This window comes from Papio anubis, chromosome 9 (assembly GCF_008728515.1).
Source record: "Papio anubis isolate 15944 chromosome 9, Panubis1.0, whole genome shotgun sequence".
Lineage (NCBI taxonomy): Eukaryota > Metazoa > Chordata > Mammalia > Primates > Cercopithecidae > Papio > Papio anubis.
The window spans coordinates 80,144,913-80,158,096 of record NC_044984.1 but is presented as its reverse complement, the minus strand read 5'-3'; the positions used below and the strand labels follow the sequence as shown (position 1 = coordinate 80,158,096).

The 13,184-nt window shown below is 34.4% G+C and overlaps 1 pseudogene; it reads left to right on the top strand.

Annotated features, from left to right (window-relative positions):
• Positions 1-10,333: 10,333 nt before the first annotated feature.
• LOC101006113 lies at positions 10,334-12,939 on the top strand (annotated as a pseudogene).
• Positions 12,940-13,184: the final 245 nt, after the last annotated feature.

Genomic DNA, 13,184 nt, shown 5'->3' with positions numbered 1-13,184 from the left:
TTCATGTGATATGGTTTTTGGGGGTCTTTTATTTGACTATATTAAAAATAAATCTTCTTTCAGTTTGAATTATATAATTGCTACCTTTTTTTTTTTTTTTTTTTTTGAGACGGAGTCTAGCTTTGTCACCTAGACTGGAGTGCAGTGGCACGATCTCGGCTCTCTGCAACCTCCACCTCCTGGGTTGGCTTCAAGCAATTGTCGAGTCTCAGCCTCCCGAGGAGCTGAGGCTACAGGCACCCAGCATCACGCCTGGCTAATTTCTTTCGTATTTTTAGTAGAGACGGGGTTTCACCATGTTGCCCAAGGTGGTCTCGAACTCCTGAACTCAGGCAATTTGCCCCCTCGGCCTTCTAAAGTGCTAGAAATACAGCCATGAGCCACTGCACCCAACCATAAATTATATAATTGCTAATCTAATATACAATTTATTTTAAGGTTAGTTATTTCATGAAAATATAAATATATAGCAAATAAGATTGAACAAAACTACTTATTAGGTTTTATACATATTTGTTCCAATTTATTGTGGAAGATTATGCAGACTCTTACATTTTTCTTACATAACTCCTTACTCACTCTGAGATGTGGTTATTCTGGAGATGGCCCCATATTGTTCATACAGAGATTCCTTACGCTGTTTGATAGCAGCAGGGAAATTCATTGTATCAATTATAATAATTATTTTAACTAATCTGCTCCTTTGGGGAATTTAGATATTTTCTGATAATTTACTATTATAAACAATGTCATTCTATCAATGCATTTCTGTAAGACTAGATTGTCAGATGTAGGAATATTGGCTTAAAGGGTGACAAAGGCATTTTCAAATTTAATAAACATTGACAATTTATCTTTATAAAAATTAATCTTTTATTACCCAAGTTGTTAATGTACTCTTCCCACCCACAGCGTATGCTATTGGTCTTTTAACTTGTTTATCTTAAAGCAAAAAATTAAGTTATATAGTTGAATGTATGGATAAATAAGTCATGAAGTGTTTTTTGGTCATTTTTGAATAGGCCTTCACACTGCGTGATAAATAATTTGTAAAATAATTTCTCTGATGCTTCTTTAGAGTGCATTCGTGCTTTAGTTGTAAACTTTCAACCGTCTGAAATTAAGTTAGTTACAATGCTTAAAAGTAGGGAGATAATTGACTCTTGTTTAGGTGATTACAAGTTATTCCACATTATTTACCAAATAACGTTGTGCCACTGTTTTTAAATATCCCTTGATTGTGAACCAAATTCTGGTACATATTTCGAATCTATTTTTGGACTTTTTCTATCATCCTATTGATTTGGTCGGGTATTCACATTCAAGATCTACATGATTTGAATTTTTGTGACTTTATAATCCTTTTAAGATTTGGTATATTTTAATTATTTATATATTCCTACTACTCGTGTGTATTTTTAAATTTTTCCTGTTCTTGTTTTATACATTTTGAAATTTTTATAATCATCTTGCACAGCTACACAAATAGTCTGTTGGTATTTTAAATTGAGATCATGCTAAATTTATATATGCATTTTGTTTGTTTGTTTTTGAGACTGAGTCTTGTTCTGTCGCCCAGGCTGGAGTGCAGTGGCACAATCTCGGCTCACTGCAAGCTCCGCCTCCCGGGTACACGCCATTCTCCTGCCTCAGCCTCCCGAGGAGCTGGGACTACAGGCGCCTGCCACCAAGCCCGGCTAATTTTTTGTATTTTTAGTAGAGACGGGGTTTCACCGTGTTAGCCAGGATACGCTCAATCTCCTGACCTCATGATTTACTCGCCTCCGCCTCCCAAAGTGCTGGGATTACAGGCGTGAGCCACCGTGCCCGGCCTAAATTTATATATACATTTGGAGAAAACTGACTACTTAAATATTGAGACTTATTGTTTGAGAGCCTTATGTGTTTCCTTTTGTTCAAGTCTTCAGTTGTGTCCCTCAGCAGGATTTAAAACTTTATTTTCTTCTTGCACAAGCAGTATAAGATTTATTTCTGAATTTCATACCTTTTGTGTTACTGTCATAAATGAGGTTTGTCTCTCCTCATTAAATTATTCAACTAATAAGTATCTTCATCCAAGTTAAAATTTGGAAATTCCCTAGTCATTGCTTGTTTTAAGCCCTCACTTCAGAACTATGTTGTATCCATTGAATTCAATAACTTCACTGAATATAGTGGATTAATAGTACATTAATTCTTTATAGTGCATTCATGCTTAAGTTTTAAACTTTCAACCACCTATTCAAATTATTCTTACTCTCATGCATGTAGACTTTCTCTCTTACATTATTTTGCATACCAGAAAAGTAAATTGAAAAAGTTAGGAAATTACCTGAAATTTCAAACAAACAACTCTCCTTACCCTAGAAAAACAAATTAACTGACCAACAAAATTCAGATTAAAACACATTTGAATGCAAAGAAGTCTAAGATTTTTACCTAATTTGCATAGTATAGAATACCTAAGTTTAACTAGTAATATTTGTAATGGCCATGACATAAATAAAAATAGGATGTCTATTAATATTGTATCATTGGTCCAGTTAGGAACTTTGTGAGGCTACGAAATGAATGTTTGCATAAGAAAAATGCTTAACCTGCAGAGTTTCTCAGCTGTGGTATTATCGGCATTTTTGGCAGGAGAGTTTTTTGTCTGAGAGACTCTCCTATTAACTGAAAAACATTTAGCACACCAGGATGCCCCCTACAAAATGGCAATGGTATCACTATATACTGGGACAAGCAAAATTGTCTTCTTCTAACCCCTCCTCTCACCCCTGTTTCCAAGCATTCCCTAGAGGCTAGTATTGTCCCTGGTTGCAAATAATGAAGTCATATGGGAGTTCAATTATTGTTAGAATAAAATACCACTTATCTTTTAAAAATAAAATTAAAAGAAGAATCAATGACAAGAGCTTGTTATATTAAGTACAAATGCACAGAACAATCTGCTTAAATCAAAGGAAGGAGGGCCTTAGATCAAGCCGGATAATAATTTATGAGACTGAGACATAAACATAAAGATGGGAGACAATTTAGGTTTTTTCTTGAGTGATGATTGACATCATCCTCATTTGCCAGGAGTTCAGCAACCCAAGTTGATTTCAAAATCTACAGAATCTTGTTCATATGCTTCCATAGGTATGGTGCTTCAGAAAGTGCTGATCAGTTTATCAGTTATTGAAACAGTTGTCTCAGCACAAGTATTCTATAATTTCTACTAGGATGAAACAAAAGTTCCAAAAGACTCAATGTGGGAAGAACATTTTTCTTCAGTTTTGTTTAATTCATATCTATAGGAGTAAATTAAAATACTAATTATTATTCTGAAATGAGAAAATGTTGCTTACAAGTTACTACTTAAAAATTCAAACGGCGGCCATACAGAAAAGAAAAAGGTAGACTAGAGATTAGAGAACAAGTAGCAGTCATAAATACTAAATGTGTCTCTAAGGCCAGGTGTTGTGGGTCACACATGTAATCCCAGTGCTTTGGGAGGCTGAAGTAGGAGAATTGCTTGAGGCCAGGAGTTTGAGACCAGCCAGGCCAACATAGAGAACCTGTCTCTACAGAACAAACAAAAAAATAAGACTAAATATGTCTATAATGACTCTGGTCTGTAGGTATCAGAATTTTAGGTATGTAGTTCTCATTTTCTCAGCATTGCCAGAGTTTATGCGTTTCTATCATGCAATAGCTCCACCATTCCTATTATTGAACAACTTTCCATTTGAAAATAAAATGAACTAAATGGCCTTCCTTGATAAGTAAACCCCTAGATTTACTTACGGCAATTGGTGTAACATATTGGAAAGTAATTTGGAAATAATAGTATAGATCAACAATTATTCATAACTTTCAATCAGCATTCCTACATTTCATAATAAGTAGAGGGAAAATAATCCAAAATGTGTGAAAACATATATGCATGAAATTACTTGTCTTAGCTTTATTCATAACAGCAAATTAAAACCCTGATAATAGAGCAAGTGTTAAGTAGGTTCTGGGGTATTATTGGAGTAAGTTCAGATTACTGAAATTTACAAATACCAATACTTATCATTATAAGACAATACAATAGTAAAATCTAGTTTAAAAGGAATTATTTCACAAATGTATGTAAACAAACTATGCTGAAAAATAAAACCTACGTAACTAAAAGCAAATCCATATGAAATTGGAAATGCAAAATTTTTCTACAAGTTTTTGTATTAACTTGATGATTTCAGGGATGACATATTTCTTTTCCACTATAAATATATTTCAAAAATATAATTTAAAAACTTTAAAAGTGTTTCCTGTATATAATATCCTTCTAACTTTCTTATTTCTTTGCCAAGGCTCTTTAAAGAGTTTTATGAACATGAAACAGCTACAGTGTAATGGGAAATGTCAAAATCAACTAACTGAGAACTGGAAACCTGAAGGCTGTAAACAATTTGAATTCTAGGATGTCAGATTCCAAACTAGAAAATAATTTAAAATAAAAATATTAAAAAGCTAAATTAGATAACCTATAAGGTTTTCAGCTTGGTCAAAATATATTAAATAATGCATTCAATAGATTTGGTACATGCACAACAAATATTAGGTGTTTATTTGTTGGACATGGCTCTATTTATTTTATTTTATTCTTCATAGAGCCACCTTAAAAAGAAGTTAAAGTAGCCTACTAAGTGAAAAAGAGGGAGTTAAAACTCAAAACTCTGCTTCTCCTGATATGTTTACTCTTATCTCTCATTTCTTTTCAGATTAGTTGGGGGGGGCTCTAGGGTTGTTATTATTGGCCATGATAGACAAAAGAGTCACGGTTATGTTAGTTAAACAATGGATGGCTAGGGAAAAAAGAACAGCGTTTGTGTTTCCAGAACAGAAAAAGCTATTCTGGAAATAGAGGTGAAGAGAATAGTAACTTGTATTATTTATTTTAATATCTCTAGTGCCCAACAGAGATTAGAACCTAATATTTACCAATAAATGTTAATAAAATTAGATATGTAACTAAAGGGCAAGCATAGTGTCGGGAACTTTATAGTTATTCTATAAATGTTAACCCTTATTATTGTAAGTAATGAAAGAAAAGTTAAATGTCTATTGCAGGTAAAGTATTGCTTACATACTTTATTTGAAAAGAACACTACTTCCTCTCCTGTTTCCATTACTCAGGGCAAGTACATTTGTACTAAGATATACAATCAAGTATGGTTTTTCCATTTCAAATACTATTTTTGAAGTTTTAAAATTTATTCTAGGCCGGGAGCGGCGGCTCACGCCTGTAATCTCAGCACCTTGGGATGCCGACGCAGGCAGATCGCGAGATCAGGAGTTTGAGACCAGTCTGGTGAATATGGTGAAACCCTGTCTCTACTAAAAAAATGCAAAAATTAGCTAGTCTTGGTGGCACGTGCCTGTAGTCCCAGCTACTCTGGAGGCTGAGGCAGGAGAATCGCTTGAACCTGGGAGACAGAGGTTGCAGTGAGCTGAGATTGTGCCACTGCACTCCAGCCTGGGCGATAGAGTGAGACTTCATCTCAACAACAACAACAAAAAATTATTCTAAGTAGCAATATCCCAGACAAGGGAGCAGAAAAGTTTTATACCTTTTCAGAACTGAAACTAAGATTTTGAAATGTTTGTTAGCATTCTGTGACATTTGCAAGTCACTCTTCTCAAATAAGTGCAGGTGCATAGCATGGTGATTGGTAATTGCTCTGCTTTCCAAGTACGAATCTTATCACAAAACCTCTAAATTACCTTAGAGGGAAAGAGCCCGAAGATGGATATCAAAGCTACATATCCCTCTTTTAGTATCTACCCATACCACCCCACTCCTGAAGTCATCGTCCAAAAAATTATAAAATACAAAAATGTCAAATAATGTGAGGAATAGCAGTTTCACAGAGGATGAGGGTGGTAATGGTAACTGGGATTTATCGTTCAAAAGTAAGACGACTAAGGAGGAAAATATCCTGAGTTGGAGTTTTAAATTTAGGTCAAGCCAAGTCATGAGTCTTTTGGAGGTAATTCCCAAACCTGTTTCCACAACAAACTCACAAAGAGTACTTGTTAAAAATGCAGATTCCTCAACTTTGCCCTGGTGAATTTGATTGAGGTGGTCTGGATTGCAGCCCTAACTTTAGTGATTTTAAATATCTAGCCAAATGATTCTAAAGAAATGGCATTAGAGTGTGGTTTATTAACTCAGCAAAGCTGATGACTAAACACTTTACCAAGCTAAATGAAGGATGTGGAGAGCAAGCATTCCTAAAGTGATCCATAGAGCTCATTGACTTGGAAGAAACATAAAAAGCACTAGGTCCCAAGCCAAGGGTAATTGGGAAACAGAAATGTGTTAAAGGGCTGCTCCAGAGACTACAGGTACCCAAGGCTTATTGTCTCTTTTTTAAATGGTGTCTAATCTAAGATGAAAATGATAGAAGAAATTAGACCATTGTGGGAACTCCTGTTATCATACGAGTACTGCAGATATTTTTTAATGTGTCTTACACTATTTTCCTCAAATACGACATTAACAGGACTTGTATATTAGTTAATTGTCCAAAAGTGTTGTTTTTCTTGGCTCAAATTAAAAGTAATTTATTCTACAAAATAACTAAGACAAGCCTCCTTTAAGAAGCCGGACATATTCGGTTCAAATTTGGGTTCAAGCCCTAGTTACTTGCATGGTTTTAATCAAATTATTCAACTATTCTGTTCATGAAGTTCTTCAACTGGAAAATTGTGATAATAATAATGCCTAACTTTCTGGAATGCTTTAAGGATAGGAGATGTAGCATGAAAAATACTCAGCATCTCACCTTGTATAGAGTAGACTCTTATCATTATAGCAACTATTATTAGTCCAATATTTTCTTGATTTTTTTTTTGTTTTTTTGCGATGGAGTCTCACTCTGTTGCCCAGGCTGGAGTGCAGTGGCCCGATCTCGGCTCACTGCAATCTCTGCCTCCCAGGTTCACGCCATTCTCCTGCTTCAGCCTCCAGCATAGCTGGGACTACAGGCGCCTGCCACCACGCCAGGCTAATTTGTGTGTGTGTGTGTGTGTGTGTGTGTGTGTGTATTTTTAGTAGAGACGGGGGTTCACCATGTTAGCCAGGATGGTCTCGATCTCCTGACCTCATGATCCACCCGTTCAAAGTGCTGGGATTACACACGTGAGGCACCGTACCCGTCCTTTTCTTGATTTTATAATGAAGGGTGCATCACTGTACTTATGTCAGAAAATATGTAAGTGCCCATCAGTTTGAACAGTAGGTTTTGCTGCAGTTTCTGGTCTTAGTTCTTGGTGATTATTTATAGAGTAACTATCTGTCCATTCTACTGATATTTCATTTGGGTATTTATGCAAATTTCACTCCATCATAAAAGTTTATTTATAATATTTTACTACAGCCCATCACTGAAATAAAAAGTTTGTATGTGGATAAAAATAGAACAAAAACAGAGCTATGAGATCAGATGCAGCACAAGGATTATAATCAATGCATGTGTTCTTCCTTGAAGGATGACCACATGTTTATACTTAATTTGAGGCAATAGCCAAAAGTTTTCTAACACCTGATAAGACAAGATAAAGTTGCACTGTATATGGTCATTGAAAAGATTTTCTATTCACAAAATAAGCTGAGCAATTAAAGGCAGTAGAAACATCCACGTATCCCAAAATAAACCACAGAATTTTCAAAGTTAAGAGAGGCTGATGTATTTATGTATTATAAAGATTATTGCTCAGGTATCGAATGACAATTTGTCCAAAAAAATCTGCCTTATTTTTAGAGAAAAGTATTTTTTCCGGTAATACTTAATTATGTTAAGGAATCAAGTTATGGTCAAGGAGAATTACAGATTGTTATATTCCATGTTTTTCTCAAAATAAAGAAATAAAGGTCATAAATATTTGTTATGAAAACCAATATTTTATATACATACAAATTAATCATAATTCTCAATGCTTAAAAGTAATATAGAACAATTTAGAAATTCTTAATGAGAACACTTAGACCTAAAATGCTAATATAACAGAAAAAAAAGCGTATGGTTGTTGGCTAAATATATTACAGCATGTATTTATTTTATTCTTCAAAAACTGTTTTTAGAAAAACTGTATTATTATAAGCACAGTACAGATATCTTATTTGTAAACACATATTTTATAACAGATAACATCAAGAGTGTTACAATAAAAACTTCAATTTCCAAAAAATGCAAAAGATTGTAACACAAAAATTATTATGTAAATCTATTGATCAGGACAAAATTTAAATTGCTCTACAAAGGAAAACTTGCTGTGGCAAGTGTAAAAATTTATCTCAGTGGTTTGTGTTGTTTTGTCTTAGGTACTCTGTATGAGTAATTATTTTTGTTTATTTGAAAAAAATTGCTTAAGAAACCATGGTGGAATAGAGGATTCAAATTTTAACAAAGGGATGTAAAATTTTAAAAAAGTGATCAAAAATTAAAAATAACGCTGCAATATTGAGTTTTGAGCCTTATAAAGTGATAGTAGGCCGGTAACTCCTAGTGAGAAGTTGGCAATGGATTTTGTGGTCACACTTTGAATTAAATTGTTCCTTTTCTGATCTTCACTTGAGTCATTATCCTCAAACCTCATTAGCATTCTTTTCATGCAGAAGTATTCTTTTATAATATTTTGGAGAATAAAAAAGATTCCATGTCCACCTCTCAGAAAAAGTGGAGTTGAGAGAAGCTGGGGAAAGTAAAACGCTGAGCAGAAAACAAATTATAATATGGGAGAACCCAGTTAATGACTAAAAGTGATATGTGTACTATAATCATTACAAATATGGTGTCCTGTATTATTTTTAATTTTCTTGTTTATATGTGGAGGTTGTAATTGCCATTTAGACAAACAAACTTTTAAAAGCATCTAGTCTGCATTTAATTAACTCTACTGTTCACAATGGGCTGTTTGTGTGAAAGATGGATAATACAGTTATCTAGTTTCTTTTGTTGCATCCTTCCTTTCTGCTTCTCCTACAGAATGCCATGTATAATATACCTGTTTATTAGTTGGATACAAAGTTCTTCACTGATAAGGCCAGGGAAAAGTAAGTATTAATATGAATTTAAAACTTTATTCTACAGTCTTGGAAATATATCTAATACCTAGAATTATTATTAGAAAAATGTATGAAATCAATGTTTCATATGAAGTGTTTATCTTCAACATGAAATACACTACATATTACCACTATTTGTAAAAAAAGAGCTTTCAAACACTCTCCCGAATATTCTTTCTAAAAGTATTTCAATGAAATAACTTATTAATTATTTGAGGATTGTTTTAACAACTACGAAACACTGATAACTTAAAGTCTTCATGATTCTATGCTATTAAGCAACACCAATAAGTTTGTATCGAATAGAGGCATATTTGCTAAGAATCTGGCAAACAAAATTTAAAATGTCAATTTTACTTAACAAAAATCTCCCAATATGATTCTTAAAAACAAAAAATCTAATATAGGAAAATAAATCTGGAGGAAAAAGATGGAAGCAGCAAGTTTCCATTTCATCTGGTAATCGTAGGAAATATTAGAACATTTATTACCTATAGCACATGAGAGGAGAGCTTCAAATGGCTTTATTTATATATCAAAAGGAAAGGTAACTCCAGAAGCCTGAAGAAGATGGAGGTAGTCAGATTATACAAATTTAAGAAAAACAATTTTTAAAAGGATCAAATGGCATTTAAGTTAAGATGCATCTTAGACATGGATTTTGACCTAATATAAGGGGTGAGTTACCAGTAATCTTTAGAAACATTTATAACATTTTTAAATATCTGTTTATCAATAACATTTAACCATCTTCCTCTAATGTTACTTCACTTTAGTTAAGCTAGAGAGGAGGCAATTTATGACTGAACTTTGGCATGTAAGGAGTTACATTTTGAATATGGTACAGTTGGAAAGACACTAGATCCTACTTTTATCTTAATGTATAATTTTAAAAGGATTATTTTAGCAATGAACATGTTGGATACACAAGTAATATACCATTCTTAGAAAGAAAATTACATGGCCATTATTTCACACAAAAAAATAATGAATTGCAATGACTGAGAATGAGGAATCCCCAAATTACTATAAAAATAAAAAATTATCCGCTTATTTTGAACTTAAAATCTTTCAGACTTTTCATACATACACAAAAAGCAGCTTCTCATATCTAATGAAATTAAAGTACGTGATATGAGTTAAATATTCAAAGCCTGATGTAATGATGTGTCATTACAGATAGACTTAATAGAACCTTGTGAAGATCTCTGTCACCATGGAAGCTCAGCTGAAACTGGCTCTGTAAGTTTTCGTCTCCACCTTATTGCACCTAAAACCACCATTAGCTAGGCTCGTGGGTAGTCAGTACTTTAAACTTTACCCCACTACCTTAAATTTATAATTAGAGCCAATGCTTAGTGTTCATCATTCCTCATAGAGACAAATTAAATGAGGCTTGAAGAGTATCTGCTTTGTCCATGCTATGTGAGTAATGAGTTTTTATGCATAATGCCAAGGAAATTTCTCTAGATGGTTAGAGCAAGAATACACAAGTCAGGAAAAGAAAAAAGAAAAAAAGATTGATGGTAGCTTTCCTAAGCAATCAGTGCTCAGTTGTCAAATATGTGAATCACCCTGGCTGCTGCTTTCTCCTCATTTTGCCTGCATTTTGAGAGATTTAACAGTTAACTCTGTTAACCAGATATCAGTTACTCAAATTGGCCTTTTCAGAATCTCCTTAGACTTATTACTCTACCAAATACTCATATTGAATGTCTCCAAGACCTGTTAATTTTTGTCATCTATTTATCCGAAATTAAATCTTTCTTTAATCATAGTTATTTTTAAAGTTAAGTCTGGGAGTTTATGTACTCCAAATCCATCATGTTACAAGAGCAAAAAGAATCCCAGACAACTGAAGGTTTATAGATAGTTCATAGTGAAATTACTACTGAAATTAAGACCTTTGAACTCTCAGAGTGGTTTTTTCCTTCAAATTGCCTCAAGGAAAGTGGATTCTTCACATTTCTCTGTTAATGCAACACTTACTGTCTCAATTCTGAAAAATAATATACTCAACTGTAGCTAAATTATATTTTCCTTAAATATAATCTTCTCTTTCTTAGAAAAAAAAATGCATAGAAAGTATCACATTGCCTAGGAAGAACTTGAGCCTGGAGTTTAATTCTCCTGTTACTTAACACCAGGTATCCATAGAAACAATGAACTGACAGTTGCAATACCCTGTTTATCTTTGTTCAACTATCTCTTCATGCTTAGTCACTAGAAAAATGCCTACAATTGACATATGTTTGATGAACATTGATTGGATTCAAATTCATGAGTCATTTGACAACTAGAGGCACAATTAGAAGATCTGTACCTTTTTATCTATTTCAACAAACAGTTCACATTTTTCTGTGTATCTCCTATGGGAAAATACCAGTTATTTCCAAAGCAGCAGGAGAGAAATGGTTATAAATACTATAAACATTGGGCAATATTTATAGAAGCATTGTTCCTTATATAGCATTAATTTTAAAATGTTTACTTGTTGGTCTGTTGCTTTATTGAAGTGAATATATTTAAATTGTCCATGATGTATGAGCACTGACAGAAATGTACCTCGTCTATGTAGAGCCTCCTTAATGAAGCATTTGCACTACCACAGTGTCTCTTCAGTGAGTGCATTTATTCACTCCAAACTTGTAATGGAAGTGAAAGATGACACTTCTTCTCTACGGGAACCACATCAAGTAAATCCTATCATTCATTCATTCACTCAGTAAATGTTTGTTGCTAGTGGCTCTCGGCTTTTTCAGTCCTTTCATCTTTAAGAGAGGAGTGACACAGGGACATTCCAGAAGTTATCTGTGAAGCTACCCTCTGGAGCATGAGTCACTGTGAGGAGTTGGCCTGCTTGTTTCCCTCACCCTACCCTTTCTACCACTCCCAAGGGACAGCTTGGGAGAAAGAGTTCACTCAAGGTGACAAATCTCCAAACCAATTTGTTTATTCAGGCTCTCCCAGCAATCCATTATCATAGATAATTGAGAGTTGACTGTACTCTAATTATAACAAAGACATCTTGAGGTTTCATCGGTAACCTAAAGCACACAACTCGGGATGGGCGAGGAAGCTGAATTTGGATAGACCTGAACTTCAGGTAGTGCATTTAGCAAAGAGAGTCAGAGGAGGGAGAGTAGATCATAGTGTAATAAACGATATGAAAACAAAAATAGTTATGACTAATAACTCAAAATTATGGGTGGCTGTAACAGCTCAGCTGTGGGATGCCCACTGCCCGTGCCATGTGCTGCTTTTACTCTCACAGTGCTACTTCCTGTTGGGCAGTGAAAGTACCGAAATTCCACCTTTTACGTTTGTGTAGCAGATATACTGCAGACTTTATAGACTGCACAACAAATGTCCCCTGTGTCTATGGGAAGCTAGTCACTTTTGACTGTACAGTGAAACCTTCAGTTGCCTGTGTTGATTAAGAGTTAAAATACCAAAGTAACTTTATCATCAACATGACTTGATTTTGCTGGAAGGTTCCAGAAACAGAATATGAATGTTTCAATTCTACCAGCTGCATAAAGTCCTGTCCTCAACGACATTACGCTTCCAACTGCTTGATCAACACATTCGTGACTTGGGTAACTACTTTTTTCAAAATGCTGTACTGAAATTGGGCTGGAGGCTGTAAGTGGTCTATTGCTCTGGCTCTAAGCATCACCCTTGGTGGCTTTGGAGCAGATCATTTCTACCTCGACCAGTGGCAAGAAGGCCTTGGCAAGCTCTTCAGCTTCAGTGGCCTGGAAATATGGACACTAATAGACATCTTGCTAATTGGAGTTGGCTACATTGGACCAGCAGATGGCTCTTGATACATTTAGCTGTGATTATGTGCTTCCAAGAGGAGCAATGTTTAGTAAAAGCCCTTTTGCCTGTAGGAGTTGATGCGGTGTGAGTGATATATTTGTGTATTTTTAATGTACAGCACTGGTACTTTGCTTGTCTTGATGAAGTAAAAAAGAGAAATGAAACACTGAAAAAAATTAGAAGAAGAAATTGAATATTGTAAATATTGGAAGAAACACACCTACATAATATTTATAGTATATACAGTAATAATCTCACT